At 42.0% G+C, this 23,844-nt stretch overlaps 1 protein-coding gene across 2 annotated transcripts in view; it reads right to left on the bottom strand.

Annotated features, from left to right (window-relative positions):
• LOC136741212 (protein TANC2) overlaps positions 1 to 21,756 on the bottom strand; it is a 240,496-nt gene extending 218,740 nt beyond the window's left edge. For both annotated transcript variants that reach the window (XM_066698500.1, XM_066698499.1), the window contains exon 1: positions 21,395 to 21,756. The gene's annotated coding sequence lies outside the window, so the exon portion shown is untranslated. The remainder of the gene's footprint in view (positions 1 to 21,394) is intronic.
• Positions 21,757 to 23,844: the final 2,088 nt, after the last annotated feature.

Raw genomic sequence — 23,844 nt, forward strand, 5'->3', positions numbered from 1 at the left:
AGAGGGAGAATATTGACTAAGGGAGAGCTTTGTACCACACTGAGGATTAAGTGAGGCTCTGGCCACTCCTGGTGTCAATATCAAGTCCACAAAATACCATTAATCTGATTTTATGGAACTGAAAGCACACTTGAGTCTGCAGGGGTTCATATTCGAGGTGTGGCTCTCACCAGCTGTGGGGGAGTTGGGCCGGGCGCAGTGGGAAAGGGAGGTTCTCCCCTCTGGTGTGCCGGCCAGCTGCCTCCCAATGCTGGGCTGTGTCAGGGCATCTGGGGCCATATCACCCACGATGCACTGCTGCTACTCCAGGGTCACATTTCACAAGGCACATTGCACTGTGGTTCACAGAGGTCAGTGCGAAGTGTGCATGGACTGCATGGATTGAATAGCACTGCGCTTTGAGGTATAGCAGAGGAAAGTATTTGGAAATGACAATTAGAAGAAAAGAAACTGCCTCCTAAAACATTTTAGTATAAGCTAAATATTTTCTTGGATCTAAAATGCCATTGAAAAAGGAATAGAAAAAGAAATGTAAAAAGAAACCTAAAAAAAAGGTTACAAAAGAGAGGAGGCCATTTCCCCTTCTTGCTCATCTGGAGGCAATAGACAAATCGAACCCAGAAGCACAGCCAGCCATTGTTTGAAGGGTAACCAGAACTAGTTTTCAAGGACATCTGGGCAGTTTGCAACTGGGAATCTTAATTTCAGCACCTCAGCCTAATACAGTCCCCTCTTAAAAGCACAACTAATCCCTTTGAGGTTCTGTGTCAGAGTCTGACCACTATAGATACTGAATTGTTCAAATACCTGTGTTTGTAGGTCACTGGACATAAAGTCAATACCGCTCTTGTGCCTTGCCTCTCTTTACTGAACACAGTATGAATGCTTAAGCTGGATCCATTCACATTACTTTCTCACAGCCTGGTTTCAGTGACTGCTATCAAATCCCAGTTATACTTGGTAATGAGGAGCCTCTCTGGAAGGCATTCCTCTCCATGGCACTGCTCATTGGGTCCTTGTGGAGTGCGCCGTGGCAATCAGTTTGAAGGAGGAAAGACTCACCTTCTACCCGCAGGTTAACAGAGCTGTGTCAATAGTGCCCTGGGCTGCAGAGCAATCTTTCGGTTAAGTTACAGCAGCAGGCAGGGTGTCAGTCAGAGCCAGGAGGCAGCTGACCTTGACAAAACTGTTTGCCCATCAAAAAGCCCTGCAGCGGTCTCGTCTGCCTGCCCCACGCCTTCACACAGCGTCTGGGAGCCTGGGCAGTGTACACCACACTTTTCTGGTATGCTGCTGTACTACATTTTAGCTTCACTCCCCTCCCTATGCACTCCCTAGGAATGCGGCACAGAATTCCTGTTCTGAGCATCATTCCGGAACGAAACGGGGAGCCTGTTTTTGGTTAAATAGTACCTGCATTTGATTTGTTTTGATTTTATGCCCCTTTTGGAGCTTTTCAAATTGAGAGGCAGGGGGGATACAAGATTTTATATTATATATATTTTAACTGATCAAAACTGATCTGAATCATCATACACATTTTCAGGATCACACAGATGGATAATCCAAGAAAAAACAACGCAAAGAAACTGATTCATAATCGCACTGAGAGGGAGACGCACACAAATAAAATGTATAGATCTCCCAAGAACCTTGTACTTGAAAACCACTTGGAGATGCTAAGCTGAGACCGCCTAAACCGAGTTGTTTGGTTCATGTAGTTTGGCTCCATCTACTGATAGATTGTACCAGGGGGGGTCAATAACCCACAAAAGGTTGAGAAATGTCAGGAGATTTGTCACTGATTGAGACATTTTCTATGCCTTCTCCTTCAATCAAATATCAGCCAGTAACTGACAGTTCCACGTCTGGAGTAGCAGAGGAAAAATAAAATGAGTGAAGAAGTGAGCAAAAAAGAGAAATAGAAAATGTACAGGTGCTTTGCTTAAATGTTTACGACGACATTCTGATCACAATGGACTCCTGTTTTTTCCCCATTCTTGCAATGCTATGCAATATATGTATATAACTCTGGCTAGAGTCTGTATTACCTTCAACACAAGACAAAGACTGATCTCCTGCTTGCTCAAATTACCATGGCCTACAGCACACTGATGCTACAAGGGGTCCTGGCTGAATAACCTGCATGAATTCTCCCACCTCAGAAGACATCTCAGCTCCTTAAAGCCCTAGTAATGAAGTCCTGATCAGATGCTTACAAAACTGTACTGAAATTAATTGGGGGTATGTTGAACTCCCTTGGAAGTTGATTTCTTTTTTTCTGGAAACCATTAAGCCATGATTTTCCAAAGCCTTTACCCCCGAAGCTTGTGTGTACATCTATTGTCTATTGTCTTCTATTGACCCTGACCTTGCAAGGAATATTTTTTAACCATCCAGCCTTTTATTTATTGTTTTAACTCAAAGACTTGATTAACTTCTAAGCATGAGAGAGAGGTTTAGCTGTGGGCTAATTTTGGTCGAGCCGGTTGTCTCTGGGATGCATAACAGTCTTTGAATGTGAAGAATGGCAGCTGGGAGAGCCTGACTTGAGCATCAGACTTGACACTCGCAAATACTAATTAGGATTCAGAGCAAAGAAGAGAAGAAATTCACAGCTCGGCAAAACGAGAATGCCAGGGTGTAAAGGATAGGATGATTTTTTACTTTATTATTAATTATTATTATTCATACACAGTATTCTCCTTTATGCATTCCATTTTCTCCACCAGAACAGAGAAGGACAGTTATTTTTATGTTTTTTAAATACGCATTAAAGGGAATGGAGAGAGAAAAATTGAATTTGACAGCGGGTACTTCCAAAACATCTGAATCGTTTATACTTCACTTCAGGAAGCGCCAATCCTCCGCATCTCACTGCCAGTACAAGGAGACATGTTATTTCAACAAGTGACAGGGAAGAGCGGTGAAAGCGTCTGCTCTGGGCACAGATGAAGCCCGGGTGTTCCGGACGGTGCTGGTGCCACTCTGGGATGTGTCAGAGCTGGCTGTGACCAGGATTCCCAACAGGGTGTCACAAGGTTATAAGAAAAGCCACCAGGGTTAGGGTGGGCATGACTTTCTGGGCGCCTGGAGGCCCTGCAGTGTTCTCAGTGAGAGTGGCATCAGGCCTCCCCTCTATGCTATAGCTCTGCAGTTTGCACTGAGTGAAAAGACACAGGTGGCTTGACAGCATGTTTTGGAAGATGTTTTGTTAGTAGCAGGAGAGCAAAAGATAAAAACTGGTGATTCCAAAAATAAATACTCACAATATGCGTTTCAGTTTCACATTGCCCTAGATCAGGCCACTATTTATTAAATTATCAATTCTTAATCATTGATTTAAATTCAGAAGGGACATAAACAAATCAAGTATAAAAAAAAAAAATTAAGAGTCAATCATTTATTTATTGGATCCAGACATAGGAATTCTGACATTGTCTCCATTTGGCATGCTGACGAACAGGAACCTCTAGTATTGAGTGCATTCCTTTGTGTATCTTTTGTCCTTTGCATTCCAAAGTCACCCCACCCAAGAAACTTTCACTCGGAAACAATGTATCAATGTACACTAAATCGCACCTTACAACTCATTTACCATAACTACATGAAAATAATAACACAAATAAATAATTCTGTTCAAATAAATCAATCACAAAAACTACAAACGATTAAAAAAATACAAGAATAAGATTAATACTTAGCAGACAAATTGAAGTCAGAGATAACAGTCCCCAAAAAAAACTTCCAATTATGAGATTTTAAAATGTAGATACAAGCAGTATTTTCACAGTGCCATCTTCCTTAAGGCAGTGTTGTTATTTATAAGCTCTGATGTTTATCATAGCTTGTAATTAGTTATCTCGCTTGTACATCAAATGTTAACATATGATCTGTTCCATTTAGGTATAAACAAGATGCAACTCAAGATTGTGTTGTTTTCCTTTTGTTTGGGGTAAATGTGGGAATACTGATCTTGAAGTAACTACCAGCCTCCCTTGTGCGGTTGTTTATTGTAGATGTGTTTACAGTCCCCCAGCACACCAGAGTGGATTTGAGAAGTTTTGTCACTAAGTTTACCTGTTCAGTGCCTACATCAGTAGAAGGAGAATATACTGAGACAAAGGCATGAGTATTGCCTCTCTCCAGCTGAGCTATTGGTCTGGTTTCCCAATCAAATCCATAATTTCTGTAACTTCTGTTGTGTAGTAGGTCTGTAATCTCCCATTCTTCTATTTCTGCACTGAGCCATTTGTGTAGGTAGAAAGTTGATCACTTCTTCCTTATGGGTTTATTATGAGTTTCTATGAGTTTCAAAAATTGCTGGTGCTACAATAGTTTTAATAAACCTTCAATGTGGGGTGCCTTATTCCATAGAGTTTATATGAAACAGATTATACTCTAATGGAAAACCATTCAAGGAAGGATGGTCAGCAGCTCCCGTCTAAAAACAGTCCACATTCACAGATTCACCAAAAAACATACTTAATGTTTTGGAGAAAATCTCCATATTTATATCTCTATATAGATCTGGAAGAGCTTACAGGTTCAGTTCAGGACAGCACTTTCAGTTACACAGTTTTAGCAATGAGCCCATGCATGGAAGAGTTAAACAGAGAGAAACACAAACCCTGAGAGCGCGTTGGAAACCGTGGCAGGGATCCCATGTACCCAGAGCATTACACAACTCCAGGCTTCTCAAACTCCCATGAACCCATGGACTGTCTTGGCGGGGAAGAGACTTTTGAGTCATGCAGGTGTCTACTGGCCAACTTCCCATTTATTACTCACCTGCTGATGTCAACACCTATCGGACACCGACAAGAACAGACTGTATCAGCAAAGGGTGACGAAATCATCTCCCTTTCTCTCTCTCGCTCGCTCGCTCACTCTCTCCTACTACTACTACTACTACTGACACGCCCTATTTAACACAAGAGTGCAAAGTCTGCCCAGGCCTCTTCCTGGGCTACAGGTAACAGCTTGCTAATTTGTGATCATTTCCTCTGACCAAGCTATGAGAGGCCTAGTAAACTAATTTATTTTGAGCTACAAGACACTCACAACCATGCCCATGCTTCAGGAACAAATTAACAGTGTTAATAAAGAGTAGAGGAGTTGAATCTCTGCAGTCTCAAATAGCAGAATATAAAATATCCAGAAGTATTCAAGAATCCCCACGAGAAGGGACAGGCAGCAATAGAGTCCAGGACATGGCAGGACATAAAGAGGACCTGCTTTGCCTACATCTGTTTATTAACATCAGCCATTGACTTGGTGTGCATCTCCCATCAGGCCCTGCATGACTCTCAAGGTTACCAGAAATGGTATGGGGTGTGCTCCATTTTGTGCTAGGTGTTTGGTCATGCAATAACAACAAGTCATTTTAACCAGGCAGGGCTCTGCAATTTTTTTTTCATCCACTAAAATAACAAGTTATCATGTCCCAACTTCCCTCAACCTATTCCTCTCTTCACTCAAAACACACAACCATTTCTGTGGAGTGGTTCTGACTGAGAATAAACAACTACTGAAGTGTTTGGCACCCTCAAAACAAGATCCACCTTTTACAAACAAAGGTCTCCAACTCCAACATCCAGAAGGGGTGGCACATGCTTAAATCTCCACCAGAGCTCTCCAACTCAATGGCATGGATTGTTTGCCCAGACACGATTTATCCAAATTCTTGAAGTCTTTTAGTTACACACAGACTCAGACAAACACACAGACACATATGCTAGGGGTGGTTAAGCTCGTGACTATAGCTTGGGCTCAAGACCCAGGGGAAAAGACATGAAGCCAGTTCATCAGAAACATGGTTCAGGGCGCTCAGGTGGAAGGAGAGACAGCTGACCACACACATCCTAGTAAGCGAGCCTGAGAATCCTGGATAATTTGAAGTGTAGCCGGCAGCTAAGTCCTGTCTAGCTGTCAAGGCTTTCTTCTTCTTTCCCGGAGATGGAATTTGAAAGACACAGCCGTCTCACAGACACTGGCGTCTCCTCTTGCCAGGCAGAGACGGATTTACTGTCTGCTCTCTGAAAAGGACCTATTCCTCCAAATGGTATACATGCTTTCAAGGGCCCAGCTTGCATCCCCCTTCATTCTCACAGGGCTCTCAGACCCTGCAGGGCAGAAGAGTAAATCTCCACTGCCTGCGAGTGACATTTACAGCTTTGCAGAACAGAAGGGGAGGGGGGCTGGAATGTGTGGATAGAGATAATGTACTATTGTTCTCTACTGTGATCATGCTTAATGTGGGCGGCTTCTGAAGAATCATGTTTTTTTTTTTTTCTTCTTCTTCTTCTTCTTCTTTCTTTTTCTATTTTTGAATTAAAATTCATGCTTATGTCATGATGAAAGCAGTCAGCCTTGTACTCATGTAATGACTTTACCAGGCTTGGAAAATGAATCCCTGCTCCCAGTGCACTACAGATTCACCCCTTTAAAAACAGACCGCTGTTGTTCTAAAGCCACACAACACACTCCAGGGAGGGGCCGCCAAATGGACTGACCCCCTTTCGTTTTTACTAAAGAAAAGAGACTAACTTCACAAGGCGCAGACACCATCTCATTTGGAATAGTTTGAGTAATGGGTGAGTTTCAATACAGGAAAACAAGACACTCGAGTGCTGTTACAAGTGCATTATGGGTGTTAGCTCTGGATCTTATCCAAGGCCATTACTTTCAGTAGGGAAACAATGTATATACACTGCATAGATCAAATCAAATAAAAATTAAAACCAGCCCGATTAGTTCCAATTATTTTTCCCATATTTCACCAGATCTAAGATGAAAAATTAGCCCACTCTGTTTACTCCCAATTCTGTGCTTCTTCAGAAGAGATTAGCTTCCTCCCATTTTGCATAACTGTCATCAAGCTGTGGACCCGTTTTCAAGGCTTTTCAATGACATCGGAGGCAGTCTAATGACCTGGTAATTGATATAACGCACACAGAGTTATGAATAGTCCATCTGTGGGCTTGGCATCACCATTCTGTCTACAGTTGTGCAGGTCTACAAAACCACAGGGGCTTCAAGTCTTCCTAAAGGGACCCTGTACCAGAAAGTGGAAAGTGGCTTATTCTCTGTAGGGTAGATAGGAGTCTCAACACCAGTAGAGAAGCCCAAAGGAATGAAGACCCGTGAAAATACTAAAATTATACAAAGAGGAGGAAAATGGTTTTAATGTCCGAAAAGGTAAATAGACTAGAGACCTCACTGTAATTTTTTTGTAATATGCAACAAAAACCACACAAAAAAAAAAAAACTAATGGTTTTGAGGAACTGCGCATGTGCAGACTGAATTAACTTGCTGACTCCACACAGTCTTCCCGTTTCTCGAGCGACAATGGTCAGAGTATTAGTAAACAAAGATACAGTTCCCTAATATACTAAGAACATAACGACTTCATACTTGCACCTGTTGTAGACATATCAACAAGAAAATAGAACGATTGTAGTAAAGAATCAATTTCAACTACTGCTGTGTTGGTGCTGTATCCTCACGGTGCTGGGTGTTTTGTCCATGTCACAGTAGATGTCAAGCCTGCATATTTTCAAAGGCAGGTTTACTGCAGCTGCACTTGCCATTATTCAATTTTTGCACTCATCCATTTCCAATTGTTCCCCTTTTTGTACGCCTGCCTGCTGTTTCAGTTTTCAGCAATTTGCTCCGACTCCTGCACGTAATAAAAGGCTTCAGAAGATTAAGTCTAGCTAGGTTTGGAGACTTGCTGGAACCTCTGCCTGACTCTCACAGCTCTGAAATCACAATGTATGTCAAGATTTCTAATGTTTACTTAGAGTTACACTTTAATCTTTAACCTGACGACGAAACTGAGAACATACATTTTTAAAACACAAAAGACAAAAGAGACTGAGCATGTTTGGGCAGGTTTTGCATATAGAACGTATACAACCATCCCGTCTTTGTTTTCCCCTTATAGTGAACAGAAAAAGGTACCTCTTATGCAAACAATTAATGACTGGGATCACCTTCACCCTCCAGCCTTCCTCAAGATTTGACTGCTTCAAAAGGGAGGGCCCATTCTTCTCAGCAGAGTATCAATGTTCGACCCACTCAAGGTGCCTTCCTTTATGCAACCGCCTGAATGAGTACCCAGCTCTGCGTATTGTAATCAGAGCGCTTTGCATGTGGCTTTTCCTTGCTCTGCTGCAGACACACTGTAGCCAGCCTGCTTTCCACCCATGGCTCCCCTCCCCCTCCACCCCTCTCTCTGTTCCTCATCACAGATTTCTCATTAATTATACACCAGGCCAGCTCCTGTACAGACGATGCTGACAGAAGAGACCCCTCTTCCTGAAAGGCACAAATCGGGGTCAGTGTCAATGTCACCCGTTTTGCATTGAAACCTCATCTAGCATGCTGGCATACACTTTTCACCAGCGGTTATTAGGACAAAAAGACAAACATGGGGCCTTCAGAACATGGCATGTGTCTCTCTACCAGGGTGGAGGTGTGTACTGCCGCCCTTTGGCCTTAATGACCGCTGAAATAGATTTTAATAGATGTCTACAGGAATACCCACAGCAGAGTTTTATAGAACAGCAAGAAACAGTTGCTGGTGTCTGACAGATGTGTTCTCCTAGTTCATCCCAGGAGTTTTCGAAAGGGTTTAGGGTCAGGCCTTGTCATGTTGTCGACTGTTCTACTCCTCCTCCACCTTAGCACTCTTTCCCAACTTCATGACTTGTGTTTATGGGAAGATGTACTTCTCCTCGCCACGATAAGGAAATTGATGCCATTATAGTGCCCTTGAAAAAACCAAACCAAAAACCTTGCATATTGCATGGCTTCTACTATAACTGGAAGAATGAGGGCTGTCCCATTACTTTTGGTAATGAGGTGTTCACGTCTCATGCTCAACAACCTTGTATAACACTTTAGGACACTACCTATTGAAAACTGTAATAAACTGTACAAACAAATGGAGAATAGATTTACTAAAACCCAAGGAAAACTTGAACTACAGGAACTCAAACAAGTTCAGTTTAAAAAACACACACAAAAAGTACACAATTCATGATTGCAGAAGGCGTGCTTTCCTGTAATAGTCAAGTGGAGAAGGCTGCCTTCTGAAAGGAGAGACAATGGAAGAGACGCAGGCTGTTGCAAAAGGTTTTGGCCTGGTTTGTTTACTGAAGCGGGGGGGGGGGGGGAGATGTACCTTTAACACGGAGAGGCTGTAGGAAGGATTGTGCGAATGGTTAATGTAGCAAGCTTCCCTTGACAATAGATTGGATTTCTGGTTCAAGAAACCTGTCCCTAAGCAATGACAAAAATCCACAGCAGGGAGGTGAAGCAGAACACATACAATGGCAGCAGAAGAATACGATATTCAAATGGTCTGGAGAGCATATCGGAGAGAAGGAACAGAAAGTGGCAAAAACAAGATCACATTTCTCACATTTGACCGAGATTTATTTATTTGTGCCTGCAGCTCAGATTTTAAAGAGACAGACCAAACCAAACCCCAATTTCTTGTTGAAGGGAGAAGACAGTATTCCAGTATGAACAACACACACATTTCACACACAATGCGTTTATTTCATTCAATTATTTGGAAACCGAAACTTTGTCCCGTCGTTCTGTTGTCCCACTTTGGAATGATCAAACCAGTCCTTAATCCGATTTTACCCCTCTACTCACACATCGATCGCTAACTATCAGCGTTGTCCAATACGTTACCAGTAGTGAAGCACAAAGTAACATATTAGGTTTCAGCTAATAATATTAGGTTGCAGCCACACAGTCACTCAGAACAACAGCATGCAGTACTCAAGTCACTGACTGGATTTGAGGCCACATGAGTGGAATTCAATAATGCCCCATTTCCACCGGACGCGTCCGGCCCCGGACGCTTAAACAGGCGTTTCCACTGGCTAAGCGTCCAGACGCGTCCGTGTTTTGTGTCGGTTAACTTGCTGGTGCTGGACGTGTCCGTAAGCGTCCGTCCCACTGAAGACATGATTCACTTTCAGAATTGGAGGTGTGTGTTTGACTTGAGACACAGGGAGGAGATCAGAGACATTGTGTCGGAAGATATAATCTCAAGTGCCGTGTGCGATCAAGTTTATTAGCAGCATGGAGTGAAATACACGTACAGAGACAATGACTGCTTACAGTTAATATCCGAGTCCATTAAACACTTGGATTTAACAGGACCGGTGCAGTGCCATGACTAGTTAAAATAAACTGAAGGATAATAATCGGATGGTAGCAGCCGATATTCTTAATATTTTATGAATAACTGGCAGGTGTTTCAGGCTGTGTTGTGTGAATGGTGTGCAGGACAATCTGTAGAGACAGTCCATTGTCCATTTACAAGTTAAATTAATGAATAAATTAATACAGCAGATGTGGGGTTCCCTATAAAACATTAAGGACTGGTAAAATAAATGCGTCCATAAACGCCATGACTGAAACGTGCACACTTTAGTTAAATTAAAACCTGCTATATTGTAGCTGGATGATTAATCGTGAAACGTGTGTATTTTGTTTCAACTGTAACTTGCTCTGGTTAACGACGTCTGATAAGTAAATTATATTGTATTGTATTGTTTGCAGTCATAAATCTGTAGTAAGAGTAATAAGTTAAGGGAGTCAGGCAGTGCCGTTTAAAATACATATATACTAGCACAAATGATGACGATAATAACAATACATATTTGCTATTTAGTATTATTGTTGCACATGGAACCGTATTCTTATGTGAACATGCTTGTCTGAATATAATGTCTCTACACGTTTAGCTCTTCCTAATATCTCTGAACAGAAACGTGTATGTATTACGCGGTTTACAATCATGTAAAGCACAAATAATAAAACAGACACAAAAGTCCTCTCCTCATCAGGCTGTATTGCTCATAGGGTTTCCTGTCTCCGTTTTTAAAACGAAACAAACCAAACCCACAGTCACTGCTCCTCCATCAGAGGGACGGACTTCACAGCGGCCTGGTTTTGCAAAAAAAGCTCTGGCACTCCGGCATGGCATGGCACGACACGGACGCTTAAGCCAGTGGAACCGAGGCATAAGATGCAGAAATGAACAGGCCATCAGAGGAGCTAGAGCAATCTCTGGTTTCTCTCAGCTTCTGCCTCTTACATAAGCCAACATAAGAGAGCTATGAAATGAGCCCAGGATGTTTATGGGTGACTTGCAGCAACTGCATTGATAAGAGTTTTGATGGATATGTTATTCAGGTTTCTTTTAATATAATTGCAACTTTAAGTCCATTTTTTTTTTAATCCATTTTTTCTTTTATTAGTATTCCTTTTAAAAATTGTTAGACTGACTCTGTAAACAGAATTAGTTTAATTCCTCTATAGACCTTTATTATTATTATTATTGTTGCTGCCTTTTTATTATTATTCTGATTTCAATTCTCAAGGGAGGGTGTGTTCTTAAGCATACAAAATCAATAAAAGGCCCTAGATTCCTAGATTAGCAAGCAATACAGTGGAAGACACCACTACAGTACTGTCTGGGTAACCTAGGGGGTTCAGCTAATCCGGGTGCATAAGAATAAAGCACCAGATGTGAACAAGTAAAACAGTGGGCAAAGGTTGCATGAGTAATCCTGGGGGGTGGGGAACGTTAAGAGATGGCAAGTCAAAACTAATTCCAGGAGCTGTAAATTAATAAACCTGCAGCTAAGGTCAAAGGTCAGGAAGTGACCTTGTCATCTTCTGCACTGTCAGGCGCGTCAGTGCTTGAGGAAGTGAGTCGTCAGTGAATGCCTGACACCACAGACAGCAGTACAATAGCCAGCCTAACGCTCTGATTAATACACGCGCATTACTGCAGCCAGCAGCTGGGGAGAACAACAGCAGTTGGCTAATTGGCTAACAGAGAGCCGGGGTCCCTGGGAAGAGGCCATGAATGGCAGATTGATTGGATGCACTAGTGTCTCTCGTCCTTTGTGCTTTCGAGAAGAAAAAAGACCATCCTTTCTGTTCTCTCCCTGCTTTACTGACCTAGTATGTCACTTCCTTATTCTTTAGAGAAAGGCAGTTGTTTTTTGAACTCAAATCATGACTGCAATTTTTCTAATTATTTTAAACTCAAGCTATAGCTATAGCTAGTTCTTCGGCTATCACCTCGTTTTTTCTTATTTTCTGTGGACAGCACTGTTCCAAGCTGGCAAGGGGAAGAAGCTCAGCAGGTGAGGCTATCGGATAACCACAGATAAAATCCAATATTTCCGTAACGTGACCCCTGCAATAGGACGGGATGCAAGAGATAAACCAGCTCTTCTAGTTAAACATCGCCCCGTGAGCTCAGCATGGAGAAGGAGCCTTGCTGTAATAAAATGAGTCACATTTTTCTTGGGGGGGGGGGGGGGGGCGGGCAAAAACATTATGGCGGGACTAGCATGTTGGGCAGATAGGTGTACTTCAGATGCAGAATCAGACAATTCCACTCTACCCTACTTGGGAGGTGCTCATTTTAATATGAGAGGGCCAATATTGTGGTCTCTGTGGAAGGTAAACAGTCAACTGCCTGAAAAGCATTGGCCAGCCATCGAGGGTTCGGCTGTGGCTGTGGTGAGAAGTGGCTGTCTGAAGGAATTAAGGTTTTAAACCTGCTGCTCCTCCGAGACATCTGCCGTGTATCCGTCAGCCGATCTGGGCTGAAGACGTATCGGGCAGCTAATGGATTGTGAAGAAGCAGCAGCAGACAGAAGGCAGGAGGCCGGAGTGCAACGTGAAAGGTGGGGATGTCACAGCAAGGCATGAGGTGTCGCACTCGAATTAAGAGCCGCTGTTCGGAAATCCCGTCTGTGACTGACCACTACATATAGTGCCTGCACCCACAAGACTGATTTACACCATCACTCGCATTAGGTCACACCATTTAGAAGACAACACTTCCACAAACAGTTATACATTTGACGGATAGTTGTGGAACAAAACAAAACAAAACATGTAATAAGCTAGTACTGAAAATAATAAGCAAGGTAGTAAATTGTATAATTGTTCCAGTTTCTATCAAAGCAGCAACATTAAAAGTAAAAGTAAAATGTTATGAACACTGAAGGAGCTATACTAAAAATTAAAACTATACTAAATACGACCAGAGTTTTCAAACTGCAACTAGTGGAAAGTGGAAATACTTGCGTGGGCACTTATTTTGAATACCATTATACTAAAGAAGTACAGTAAATACCCAAGCGCAAAAAGAGCTTCTGCACAAATGTGGATCTTTTCACAATGCAAGAACATATTGCACTTAGCTTTTCAAATGCACCCAAGGAATACAGGAAATAAAGACTAAAGAATAGGCTGAAGTTCCAGCTCAAATCAATGCAGGAAATAAAATGGGATCAAATCACCCACCAACCAACTACATAACCTCGTCTGAGGTGTTAGAAAAGGCCGGCACTGGGTTGCCCTGAATCGTCACTGCAGACACATCTTCCCTGCTAGGTGCATTCCAGAACAAAAGAGCTGCTTTACGGGGGGGAGTTTTTGCATTCCTTCTGGGGAGACGCAGACAGTATGGAATCTCCCCCCAACCTCTCTGTTCCTCAGTCTCTACAGCAAGAGAGAGGCAGGAACCCAGTGCCTGTCCTGAGAGGGGTTCAGTTTGGGGCTTATGGTTATTTAGTCCACATCAAAAGGCATACTGACATTAATTTAATCATTCTTGCATTCAATCAGACCTGGCTGCTTTATTAAGTCATTTAGCAGACACCTGTAGTCAAGATGTATATGGTTCCATAAACACTAGTAGTTTAACAGATTCTTGAGGGAAGGCAGTTAGTTAACACTCAGTGGGCTCAGATTCTTGAGAGAAGGCAAAGGCGGTTATACATTTAACCAATAAACTTCATTCAAAACACATTTATTGACAAAAAATAGTTTTGTTATTAAATGGAGGTTGCATTTGAGAACTCTTGCCTACAATACCTAAAAAAATTCTGCAGTACTAATACAGGCCACGTTGGATGTCACTGAGCCATTCTCACTTTCTGGCAGGGAAATCTTTACGCTGAATGTCCAGGAGCTGCAGATTAGGAATGGAGGGGGGGGGGGGGGGGTGTGTGGCGAGGGGGGGGAATCTCCATTACAGTTCTGAATATGAATAAAGAAATTATTCAGAAGAACACCTTCCATTCCTCCCTTAGGAAATGACTGCATTTTTTGTGCTGATAACATTCAGCATCGCAGACAGCACTCCAATTTGGAGCTCAGGCTGATAAAATGACTGCTTCCCAGGATATACGTGGCGAATTTTGAAAGCCTTATGGAGCAGAATTACACCCCGATAACTCAAATCCAGCAGTTTGCGATTTGGGGCTTGACTTCTTTTCTCTCACTCTCAATTCTGCATTCATACACCAGTCAGGGGTAATACACATACCTCCACAAATTCACACACACATTAAATTTGAGCCAGGTCCCACCAGATCCCAGAATTGTGCGAAAATGTTACGATTTGCAATAATCGGTTTTACTAGAAAGTTTTTGCAAAATAAGTTCTCTATATAGGGAACAACCACAATGAAAACAAATTCACCAGCTCTGTGACCGGACTACCAAATGATACACTGTAGTTATTGGAATACAAGTCACTATTACTAATACACACCAAGTGGCAATATTTTTCATATATCTGTACATACAGTTCGTACAGCAAAGTCCAGGAGTGTTTAAACTAAAAAACAAAAAGCAACCATCTCCACTGGTTACAGTGTTTTATTTCACTCGTTGCACTGGTTGGATGACAGTGTCTGGTAGGGTTTGAAAGGGCATGGTACCGCTTCCCTTGTCCACACCCACTCAACTCATCCCAATGGGATTTCTGTCCATTAGGATGACTTAAATGACTGGAACTGTGGAAAAAGCTGAAAGGGCTGGGCTCTCTGTGGCTAGAGATAAGGGTTTAAAGACAATAGCCAGTACGTAGGACACAGAGGAAACAAATGTCATGGTGTGATGAAAGGAAAGCAAAAAACCCAACTCATATGAGGTATGTACACACCTTCTGATGGTTAGATAGTAGGCACAAACCTATACAGACAGGTGGATAGATAGATAGATGCACAGATAGAGGAACAACAGTGATGTCCCTTCAAGGGGAATGTCCGAGGCCTATTGATCTGCCCAAACATAAACCAGGATTGCCATGGCAACTGTGGCAGCTTCCCAGTGAGGCAGGAAATGGACAGATCAGCGAGGGAAAGGTGAGGTCAGGGGTCAATCAGGGGCCCGAAACCACAAAATTAAATTTTCTTTGTATAATGGAGCTTTAAAAATCCTGTATAAAAGAATGATAGGTTAAAAGGGGAATCCATACAGTTGGATATATAAACTGAGAACGTGGTTTAAGTTTCTTTCTTCCATTTGCATTTTTTACTGCTGGGTGTTCAGTACTGGAGTCAGCAGCTCACTATTTTACCAGGGAGCTCCTTGTAAACTTGCCAGGTGGAAAAATAGTCAACGCAATCAGATTAAATCACTCCACTCAAACTCCTTCTAAACAATTTGAGATTTAAAGAAGAAAAAAATATATATTTATATACATGTTCAGCTATACAATATTTATAAGCATCCCTGACAGAATGACTTGTTCATTGATGCCTTGCAGGTCAATGAATACTATTAACTACAATGTGTCCATGTATTGCAATTGCATCAGGAGCGTTATGCTTTTCTACAGCCTGTTTTTTCAGTTGCCCGGCATTGATGACTCGATCTCATGACGGTCACGGATTGTTTGCCCCTTTACCCAAACACATGTTTTCTAATGCATCACAAATCCAAAGCAGTATCCGTAAAGAAAACAATACACTGCTACAGTTATCCTGCGCTTTGAAAACTGTACAATTATATTGTAGTGTAACATAAAAGATCTCTGTGGCTTCAAATGATTGCATGTGGATACAAAACATTGTATTTGGATTACATTGGTGGACGTTTGAATTCAGATTATAAAAATGGAATTATTGCTACAACACTATTTAAACTAACTAAACTAAAGCCATCCAGCTGGTCTTTATTTAACTTGCATTATCACTAGATAACTCACTGGCAGGAACAACAACACAGTACAAGATTACAAGTAAAATGAGGTAAGACTCTGGCTGGTTTCCATCAATGCTTTCCAAAAAAATCAAATGCATTCCAATTATGGAAGGTGAACTCGTCATTCTATCTAACAGTTGTGCTTGGGACAAAACCCCCATAATCGCTGGCAATTTTGTACTGAAAGATAATTGATAGCTTGGTTTCCCAGATCAACTGCACTGGACAGATAGAACACCACAACGTGACAGACAGGTTTGTAGAAACTGCAGACAAGGCTTTGCACAAATTTCTGAGAAATAAAGTGGGTCACATGAAGGAGCGCTGGTTAAGGATTTTACACACAGGCCACAAGATGGGAAAAAACAAAACATATGGTAAGGATAACGAGGCCAGCGAGGGTTTCTTGGGGCTTGTGATGGGACCCTGAAGACACACAGGGATGTTCTTGGTCTCACTCTGTGAATATTAAGCTGAAGAGGTTTTAGCTGATGGAGCGCCAGAGAAGAAGCCAAGTTAAGAGTCAAGGCTACTGCTGGACTGAGAACAAAGGCAAATGGTATCAAATCCTTCCTCTGTCTCTGGGACATCTCCCTCACAAATACCGAGCACACTTGATGTGAGAATATGATGCGAGACGGAAAATGCATTAAAGGTGCAAGGGGAGTAATCTTGAAACCGATTACAATATTAGTACAACAAAGATATTTTTTTAAATGACAATTTAAAAAACTGCTGCATTTCGAATTGACACATGCTTTCCTACGGTGGAGAAAGGCAGATAGATGGTGAGAGACGAGATTAACCCCATTGATTTCTACAGCTTTAATTGCTTTGAAGATCCACTGGATAGACAGCGCGGCAGCTTATTTTATTTTATTTTTTCTAAGCCACAAATTTATAAACTGTTGCGCTGATCATCCCGACATATGCCGCATTTTTGTGCATCGACCCATGAATCGCCATCTTCCACTGCATTTAATTAGGTTGCCCTAATCAGCCTGGCATCCAGACAATATGACCAGGTGTCAATCTCTTTTTCTCATGATCTAGCAAAACCCCAGACAAAGCAAAACCTTAAAGTGGGGCTGGGGGGCTTATATTGTCTAATCAAATCATCTTCTAATCTAAGCAGGTTTAAAGCTAATTTAAACACATAGGCTCAAAACTGTCAAAACTGAAGGGAGCCATGCTGTGGTGTGTGCTGCTGACCCACCCAACAGTGTGGAAACCTGTTGATAATGCAGGTCAAGACTGGAATGGAAGTGCCCAGGTAAAAGCACAGAGTTGGCAAGGGAATCGGGTGCCCTCGGAGTAGATGCACAAAAATAGGGATCTGAGCTCACTCAGTTCTGAAAACCTCACATGGATTTCCTCATAAGTAAAAATCCATAATCCTTATTAGAAGACAACAAATGAGTGGCCACTCCCATATGCAAAACAGTGCAATTTTTCATTTGTTGCAGTAGCTAGAGTTTTGTTCATAAGCGCGCCTAATAATGCTGTTGGATCCTTCCTCAAGTCTATATTAACAAGGATCTGTTGCAAGAAATAGAACTTGGCTATGGACCAAGTCAAACAAAACCATTACCGATTAACTATTTTACCAAACTAAACCAGTAAAAGCAGTATGCCAGTCTAACATTCACCCATGCACCCCCCGAGTACCATTACCACAGTCATCACTGGTTATACCATTCAGTTGCATTAACAACTGTTTTCTAGTCACTGTGAACTATAACTTAATATTTCCCAGGAACTGATCGATTAATTAGCTGATTTACTCTGTGGCATTTCTTTTTCCACTCATTTTAATAGAAAAAATGCAGGGTTCAAGCACATTCACACAACTCTGAAGCATGCACTGCACTCCTCCATTCTGAAGGCATCTGAAAGGGAAGTCCTGACATCTGGATAGCCTGTACATTATTTAACAATGTATATTCATATATTCATTAAGCAGACCCGTCTCTACCGGCTGGCTAGCTGTAAATCACAATTCCCTGTGCACCATCTCCAAAGCCCTGACCCGCCAAAACACCCTGAATCAAAAGGAGGACGGTCCCTACAGTCAATGCTGTCTTCCACAAACAAACATTTGCCTGGGCACCACTTCAACTTTTGACAGCTAGAACCTGCCTGCGCTCTTCTACGGTGCTGAGATACCGGATACAGAATCCAAAGTGTGTTGTGGTAATGCTGCAGTAGACTGGGCCATCATATCCAGAAGTGCTGCAGCCACAGAGACTGCCTGGAGCAGATATTCTGTGCCCCTGTGCTGCACCACACCACAGTCACAACACATCCCATCCCCAAGTATCTCTAGGCCTCCCTGTTTTGGTTTAATTGTGTTGTTCTTCCTTCTGAGTTCACCATTATCAACAATTTTTACTTGACAACCATTACTTTTCATCTTCCCATTTGTTTGTCTGCTTTATTTTAGCTGCACTACCACTATTTTTATTGTATTTTATGTTATCCCCAAGCCACAGTACAGTCAAAGTGCTGCAATCATACAGATCAGTGTGGATGCGAAGCTAGGATTTGCTGAATGTCACATCTGAGAACTGGTACTTCTCAAGGACAAAGGCAGCCCGCTGCTGATCTGCACCAAGGCACAGCTGGAAATTGGGCCACTGCTCTATCAATTGCATTTCTTTGGTAATGATAAAAGGTCAAGGGAAAAGATGTCACCTAGATCCAGGCAGGGTCCAAACTGAGCACTCTAAATCCATATAGAGAATTGAGCACACATCCCTTCTCACCTGAACAAACCTCCTCTGGTGCGAACATAAACCGTACCCTGTTACTGTGTTATTCATTCTACGTTATGAGCTAATGTCCACAGAGGAATCCACAAAAAACATTGAAGCACAAACACACTCTCGGTGTACAACTCTACTGCGCTACTGCCCTCACACCACTACACTACGAGAAAACATCGGACAAGACTTCAATCAATATACACTATCCGGCCTATTTAACGTCACTTCAATGATTCTTTATAGGCAATTCCACTGTCATAATGCAGAAATGTAAATGGGCCAGTTCGGGAAAATAAATGTCTTTAAAAATGGCTGAGTCAGTCTTCATCTCCATTATATCAAATCTGTGGAATTACATGTGAAAAACAGATTGTGTGCCTTAAGTAAACTACTATACATGTGTGTGTTTATATATAAATATACACGTGTTTACACACCGTATTAGTATTTAGGCAACATCCAAAATAGTAAAAGACATTTATTAGGGTGTGTTGCAGTGTGGATAGAAGTACCAGGCCCTTAAAGCAAAATGCCAACAATGCAGCTGGCAGCTACTGGGTGTGTGTATATATATATATATATATATATATATATATATAAATCCAATATCACGTGTGCAATAGAAATATTGCCCTTATAATTAAGCTTCTGCTTTTTAAACAATGGTAACAAGAGCTTCACAAGGTTGCTGCTCTCCTGTCATCTACACCAGTAGGTGGCTCTCTCAATTTTCAACCCAGATAGGAGATGGTTTCGTGCAGGAGATGGTGTTTAATATTACACAGAAATTAGAGATCTTTGTACATGGTAGACATAATTGCATACGTGTTTAACCTCCTTCACATAAACTATTTCAAATGAGTTATCAATACAAATATTTGCACAACGGTATGCTCCTGCTTACATTATTTCATTAAAAGGGTATTTTTTTTAAATAGTCAACTGTGGTAAGGGGAGCACTTAAGCACGTTACATTACACTAGAAAGTTACCCCACAAGGAGTCCTTGATTAAATTGTTGCCACTGACCGTGAAGACGCTGACAATATCAGAAGTTAATTATACACGCTACAGTTGCGTTATTGTTACGAGTCAGCTAATGTTACCTCCAAATGTTACATTCCCCCTGCTCTGTAAGTCCCTGGTTTCCTTTTGAGTGCATTACAATTTACTTACATGCACCAAGCCTACATAATCTCCTCTAAACACACAGCACAGCACAAATCTGTATAAATCGCTAAGGATAGCCATTCAAAACGCAGACGACGTGCTCTACTGAGAAATCCAATTACAGTTTCATATAGAGACGTATCCCAAAACAAGTCAGCCCTTGGTTGTGGCTTCACCAGCCCCCAGCCCGATGCGCCGCTCGCTACGCGCCGTGTCCTTATTTCGCCCTAGTCGTGCAGCATTTGTAAAATACACTGCCCTAAACTGAAACGCAGCCACTGTATTATAAAGCACACGAAGCGCTGGAGAATATTTAAAAGCATTAAAGTGAGCTGTTCCTCATCGCAGAGTAATAGAAAAACAGGCTCGTCTGAAGTGTGCCAGTAATGTTCTTCTCCATTACCTCCGGTGCTGCCGGCTTCCGTACCTCCTACCAGCACGGTAATGTGTTGCACACCCCGCCGATAACTTGTGCTTTACACGCATTGTCTTCATTTCCAGCCCGGCCGCCGCGGCGCACTGCCCCTTCCCCCCACGCAGCTCCTCGCCCCCGGTCTCACCTGGATCACACCGCGCCACGTTCACATTTAGGTTTTTATTTACGGTTTTCTGCACAGTTAATTGGTCTCTCGGTCTCCATCCAATTGAAAACAGAAGTCAGATCCATCAATTAATAAACGCACATACCAGTGGGTCCTACACGTATCACACCTGACCAGTATTGTTATTATAAGCATATGTAGTTACAGCAGCAAAGAAGACGGTCAATTGAGCCGCTGCTATCGACGACAGAAAAACAAGTGTTCTGTATTTCCTTCCCCCTTTCCTTTCAAATGTAATCTGAAATGCTTTACACTGTGCATTTCCAATTGAAGTTAATACACCAGTATACTGCATAGCCCCCCCCCCACTCCATTCATTGTAATTAATAAAAAGCCATATCTCTGTGCACTGGTGCAGCTATCTAGGGAGTCGGCTCAAACGACAATGAATGGATGCACGTACAATAACAAAAACAGTAGTAGCAGTAGTATTAATGATGATATAACGTTTACGACTTAAAACCCCTCAGAAAAAAAACATGTATTGACTCAATAATACAAATGATAATTATCTGTAGCCGATCGCAGAGTGGTGTTTGCATATACAATCCAACTGAATTGAAAAAAAGCATTCAATGGAGCCGGATGTAGACGGCTAAACCCACCTGGTATTGATAACATACAGTACAGATACAGGCAGCTGCGGATCCCAATACAACCCCATTGAAACCATCAATGCACGGGGTGAAGACAATATAATAAGCATGTATATCCACAGGGTTCATTTTTCGCTATTGCACTTTTTTTCCTCAGCTTAAAAATAAATACAAATCCCTCGGCTCTTGTGAATGATTGATTACCTACCTTGTGCTGCTTCCAGTTTCCTCGCCTGTGCGAGCCAAGAGCGGGCTGCCTCTGCTTCAAAGCCGGGTTTGTAGTTCCTATTCCTGGGTATATAATTAGACCAACAGCGCCCAACTACTTGCGCTCGCTTCTTTTTTTTTCACTTAAAGCATGTATGTCGCCGCAAGACAAGAGCAGGAAAACACGGCACACGAGCATTCAAGCCCGGCGCGCTTGGTGGAGGCAGGCGAAGCCCCTCGGCTCGTCTCTGTCGGCTGAACCAGTCCCGGAGCTCCGGCGGACGCGGGCGGAGGGTCGCTTCATAACAAAAACACACATCTGCCGGAGAGAGACGCAGTACAGCGGGCAGGAGCCACTGCCACAGCCAGCGAGAGACGGGGTGGAGCCGGAATAATTCATGAGCAGGGGGCGGGGCGATCTTTGAAAACAGGAGTGGATCCTGAATAATTCATGAGAGGGGCGGGTCGCTGTCTTGGGATAAGTTTTAATTATTCATGAGGAGGCCGGACCGCGGCTGATCAAAGACTTCTAGTCATTTGTATTGTGTATTACCATGAATGAATCGTTTTATTTTGTAACGGGAGGCTGAGCCCCTATAAACTGACGTCGATTTCCAGTTGTTTCAGAACCAGACGCTGTTCAATAAACTACACATCATAAAATATATATTTTTTAACAGGCATATGTGTGTGAGTTAACAGATCGCCACCTGAGCATCGGCCCCAGCGATGGCCTGGCGTCCCGTCCTGGGTGCACCCCTGCCCCGCTGCGCCCCATGCCCGCCGGCATCGTCTCGAAAATGCATGGATGGATGGGTGAACATATGACCTCATATTCATATGGGCAGGGTACATATCCCTCTTAACTGAATTATTTATGGCCAGTACACGGAACTGTATGTGTTACTTTCTTTGGCATACGCTGGCTTGCAAAGATCTATCTTCAAACGCACAGCTGTGCACTGGATGTACACTTTTTTGTGATTAATATTGCATGTTCCCTTCAAACCATTCGCCAAGAACTGTGTCTCGGAAATCTTTAAAACGAGGTTAAAAGAGAAAAGAGTTTTAAAGTTTCCATTCCCCCTTTTTATTTTTAGTCACCAGTTTCACGTGATTTGAAACTGCTGGCACCATTCTGTGCCAAGAGGATGACAATAACAGCAGCTCCATGGTCACTTGCATAAAAACACAAGTAGTGAAGTTCCCCATTATTTTACTACATAAGTTGTACATAGTAACTTCACACTCTAGTAAATGAGCTGATATATTTAATAAAGTTGGATATAAGTATTTTTCATCTATGTGCTCCTTTGTGAAGCACTTTCTGATATTTATTTATTGAAAGGCACTATATAAAATAAAATGTTATAATTGAATCCCTGTATCCTTGCTTTGTCGGGGTTGTACTGTATAGTGAGAGAGAAAAAATATGGTTTCATAGGGGTTTAGATTACCTGTGGTTGTAAAGTCCTAAACATACAAACAAAAATAAGTATGCTGAGATGACTCTGTAACTTGCTGGTCCAATGCATGGACATGTTTCTGGAGAATGGGTTAATGCTATTTCCAGCATAGATGAAAGGCGATATGCCATTTTTGTTTGCATTCCTAGTCAGTTGAAGATGAGGGTATTTTAATTTCATGATATGTTTATCTGTCTGTCCCTGTAGACTGTTTACTTCTTTATGATTGTTTTATTTCATTTTTGCAAAACATCTGAGGGCAGCTTATAAACATTAGTGTCATACCTGTGTTTGTTGCTCTACTGTACATAAAACACACGCTGAAAGAAAGAGAGAAAAACAATTTAAAGAAATATAAGGCACACTACTTCGAAGGAAAGGGAAAACAAACTTGCTTTGAAAAGCTTATTGACAAGAGTTGGTAAACAAAAAGACCCATGAGGTATTGTTAAGGAGAAGGAGAGTACAAGTGAATAAACTATAAGAGAAAAAATACTTTATGTGTATACTTCATAATTAACTTTAAGGCTTTAAAAATGTAAATGTAGTTAAAAATATAGTTCAGGATAAAATGGAAAACAGTGTAATTACTTTTGAATACACTGTCTATTTCATATTGCTATATAAGTTGAACATAACAGGTATGTTTTGGTTTGAGGTGAGAATTGTGAAAATATTATTTATTTTTATTGCCTGGCTAATGTTGAAACTCCAGTTGTGTTCTGTACTGCTGCAACGGCACGACACCAACAGCAGTACAGAACACAACTGGAGTTTCAACATTCAGCTAGGGAAGAATGTAAATAACTGGTATGATCTTGCAAGTGATCAGACAACACCTGTTTACCAACACCTGAAGCAGGAGGACTGGGGAGCTAAATCCACCTTTTCCGTTTCCTGTTCACAACAAAAGAACTTCTGTATTGGTTACAAAAATGTCAGTTACTTTCACAACACCGGCAGTCCTCCTGTCTGCCTCTCTCAC

Source organism: Amia ocellicauda, chromosome 3 (genome assembly GCF_036373705.1).
Source record: "Amia ocellicauda isolate fAmiCal2 chromosome 3, fAmiCal2.hap1, whole genome shotgun sequence".
Classification (NCBI taxonomy): domain Eukaryota; kingdom Metazoa; phylum Chordata; class Actinopteri; order Amiiformes; family Amiidae; genus Amia; species Amia ocellicauda.